This window comes from Nicotiana tomentosiformis, unplaced genomic scaffold (assembly GCF_000390325.3).
Source record: "Nicotiana tomentosiformis unplaced genomic scaffold, ASM39032v3 Un00523, whole genome shotgun sequence".
Classification (NCBI taxonomy): domain Eukaryota; kingdom Viridiplantae; phylum Streptophyta; class Magnoliopsida; order Solanales; family Solanaceae; genus Nicotiana; species Nicotiana tomentosiformis.
The window spans coordinates 975-5,000 of NW_027175082.1; the positions used below are offsets into that span (position 1 = coordinate 975).

General features: G+C 29.6%; 1 long non-coding RNA gene across 3 annotated transcripts; it reads left to right on the plus strand.

The window, feature by feature from the left end:
• The first annotated feature begins 817 nt into the window (after positions 1–817).
• LOC104093650 (uncharacterized) lies at positions 818–3,979 on the plus strand. Of its 3 annotated transcripts, none has more exons than XR_011413358.1 (4): positions 818–931; positions 3,130–3,191; positions 3,630–3,770; positions 3,893–3,979. It is a non-coding gene; the product is annotated as an uncharacterized lncRNA (long non-coding RNA). The 3 variants fall into 3 exon arrangements; XR_011413357.1 differs by having other exon boundaries at positions 844–916; XR_011413359.1 differs by lacking the exon at positions 818–931 and adding an exon at positions 1,163–1,513.
• Positions 3,980–4,026: the final 47 nt, after the last annotated feature.

Below are 4,026 nucleotides of genomic sequence, written 5' to 3' on the forward strand. Positions count from 1 at the left end.
GGTTTTACAAAAAACTCATTTTCGAAAATTTTTCAAAAACTTGTAAAATTTCACGGGCAAAGATATTTTTGAAAAACAAAATTGGAAAAATGAAAAACAAATTATAAACAAACGGGGCATAGTTTTAAATTTGAATTTCTAGGTAGAATATTATTTTGTTAATACAAAATTAAAAGAGAATTATCAGGAGAGTAACATAAATACATAAGATCTTATATATCTTTTCCAACCGAGATGAAGAATGAACATGTCCATTCTTTTGTAACGACACATATATTAAATATACAAATATATATATATCTCGTTTTGAACCCAAAAAGAAAAATAAAACAATGAGGATGGATGCCTGTGCATTTGTAAGGGACAGACTGAAAGACCTTTTTCTCTAACTTGACTTTATAAACTTGCAATGAACTTAAATTTTATACACTGAAAATTATTTATATAATGAGGTCAGTACTTATAAACTATTATATTCATTGGTTATCTGGTAAATTGGCAACTAACGTGCTAACACATATTTAAATTCACTAATATATAAAGAAAAATTACACTTTAAATAAATCTTAAATCCACTTACATTAGTAGCTAATTGAGATATGGTGATCACTAAAAGATTATCTAGAAGACTAGATCGAATGGATTGAAATTCCTATTTGCCCAGCAATATCGTTTTCAACAGTTTCATCGTTTGGCTATTATATGTAACATACCTAAAACGTTTGATAAAAAGATGATAATGACATGTATACAAAAACAAAGAAAGATGATAGAGGACACGGCAACTAATTTTACTAGTTACACTAGCTAACTGAGTAGTATAAATTGCAGGCTAAAGACACCCAAATTTCCCATCCACATTTCTTCTCCCTTCTGTTTTTGCAAGACTTAATAACTCTTCAGCTTCTTTTCCGCGGTTGCTCCCACTTTGGTATATATATATATATATATATATACCTTCTCATCTTTTCTTAATTCACCTTCTTTCTTTTTGTCTTAGATCGGTATATATAGCTTATATTAGAGTTTACATAATGTATAGCGTTGAATTTGTATATCATCAAGTTATTTGAGCATATTAACTTATTTTATTTTTAAGATCACAAATTCCACATTTTAAACTTGCCTATAGATATTCTTTGATCGGTATGATAATATAGTATAAAAATTATTTACATTGAGAAATTAAATATAGCCTGATTGCAATTATAGTCGACTATACTTTACAACCTATTTCTTCCGAGTATAATCAGTTCTATGCAAAATTTTAAATACTTACATAATTATATTTTTGGTGCATACAACTTAATTAGATGATTTTAATGTCTTTTTATATATCTAGCCAAGTAAATCTTGTTAACAATGCATTGCTAGCATACGTGACTCTATCATTAATTCACCTTTTACCTTGTTATCATTAATCTCCAAAATTAAGTTAGCTTCTGTCTCGGATACACATGAAGAACCTAGAGAATAAAAACGAGAGAAAAAGGAAGCGATTTTCTTCTGAAGTGTACTCTTCAATTCTTTCATGTGCATGTAGTAGCTCTAAATAAACTTGAAAATCAACCAAAATGGAGAGATGATCTGAATTTTTTATCTTTAATAAGAAAGTCACTTAACTATTCCTATTGCACATTGATGATCAATCAGCCGGATTTCTTATTATTTTCGGTGAAAAAAGCTAACTTGACAGTCCACGTGAACTTTTTTTATATTTTTAGACCACATAAAATAATTAATACCCAAGCAAAACATAGAAACTCACCCATAAATCCAACCCGACCTGCTAAAGGTAAACCTACCCTAAATAAATTTTTACTCCTAAACACATCTCTTTTTCACAAACTCTTGGACCCATTATTATTTTATATAACTCTTTTTTTTTCCGCTTGAACCATTAAGTTTTTATAACATATCATACTAATAAATCAGTTACTGTTTTTCTTTATTTTTCCGTTTGTCTACTCTTACATTATAATTCATTTATTGTATTTTCGTCTGAATTTTTTAAAACTTTTCTTGCTTCACTTCTTTTATATAGAAGCATCCCTGTTGCTCTCCCTCGTACCCATAATTATTTTAAGAAGAAAAAGTTAAGAGAAGAGATACAATGACGGAACCAAGACAATATTGAGGGAACCAAATGAGTCAAGAAAAGTTGATAGTCTTACTTTCTAAACAGTATTAATTGGACTATAATATATCATGTAACTAAATAATTGCTCTTATTAAGTAACTATTCTCGATACTGAAAGGTTGAATTTTGGACTAGAGAAACCATGAAAAGTTCATCTGCTTGAGAGAAGAAGAGGAGAGTTTTATAAAATAGTAATTAGTCCGAGGGTTTTTGGAAGAGAGATGGTTTAGGAATAAAAGTTTATTTAAAGTGGGTTTTACCTTTTTATTTTTTTAGCAACTATACCACTCGGCAGCACTTGCCTAGTGGCTAATATATAAATAAAATCTCAAAATGGGTCCAAAACTTACAAGATGTCCAAATCAAAATAGAAGTTGTATGAAGCTACTAGCTATTAAAAAGATAGAAAAACTAAAATCTAATGAACTAGCTATTACAACATAATAAGTTGATTGCTTCCTTCTCCTATCAGTGAATCCAATTGTCATTGACAAATACCAAGCAGCACCTACCAAATCTCACTGCGTCAAAATGAATTTTGAGTAGTAGACAATGGACATGTCAATGGCATAAATTAAAGTTCTTGCCAAACGAGTAATAGGGCCATCTTTTAGCCTTTTAATGTTATGTGAATAGGTTCTTTGACTTATTGTATGAAAAATTAATGAATCCATAAAATTAAATAGCCTCGTACACTAGCTAGCCAATCCTGCACATGTGATGACTAACTACCACATAATTTGTATTATGAGGACTTTGTTCTATTCATAACGTCTTTCTTGGCTTGTAACTTTCTTCGTGCTAAACATGCACACCTTATGGATTATCATAGTTCCTCTTTTGCCATTTCTGAAATCTATACCGACCTCTAATTTTATTTCTGACCATATTTTAAATAGGCCATTCACCAATTGTTTCACCATACAGTAGAGAAAAAAAAACAGTGCTCTTATGTTTGCTGAATTCTGACTAAAAATGGGGAATTGCAGAGAGAAGACATGGCAAAGGGAAGTTACGAGAAGGCCATTGTTTCACTCCAGAACCTCCTCAGGTAATTTGGACCATCGTATCTATAACTTTAACTGAAATATGCTTTAAAAAGGAATCGTAAGATATTTTAAATATTTAGAAAAAGAACCAAAGTTGTTCCTTGTAAGTACCTGTTCAAAGTTGTGTTTTAAAACTTCTTCAACAAAAATATTTATAAATATCTAGCTGCTTAAACAGTTTTTAATAAAAGTTATTGAAAAATTATTTTATATTTGAATGATTATTCTTAGAAAAGATTATGTATATATTTACGTAGTTGAACTATATTGTAACATATATGTTTATATAAATTTTGTATTCACTATAGAGTAATAATTACTAAAGAAGTAATAGATGCAGTGTGGTACATAATAGCACTTGCTTAAGAATATACATTTCTTGCTTAAGTAGCAATTTAATATATAAACCAATAGTATTAATTATGGGTGTTTGATTGAAGTGAGAAGGAAGAACTGGAACCGGTTGTAGCAGAAAGAATTGATGAAATCACAGCAGAGTTACAAACGACAGGCTGCAAATCCTTCGACCCTGTTCAAAGGATCAAGACTGGCTTTTATTATTTCAAAACAGAGATATATGAGTAAAGCCCCTATATTCCCTTCTTTTTCTTTTCCTTAACATGTTAAAAGTGTGTCATTAGTTTTCATACAATGATAATTAAATAAAACGAACCTTGAAATACTAATTTCTTTCATGTATCAGCAAAAACCCAGAACTGTTTGATAAACTCAAGAAAGGACAGGAACCCAAGGTATAAGATCTATATTACATATTTTTAACTTTGTAATTTAATTGTCTATAGCTGAAAAATCAAGTATCCAATCATGTAACAGTTT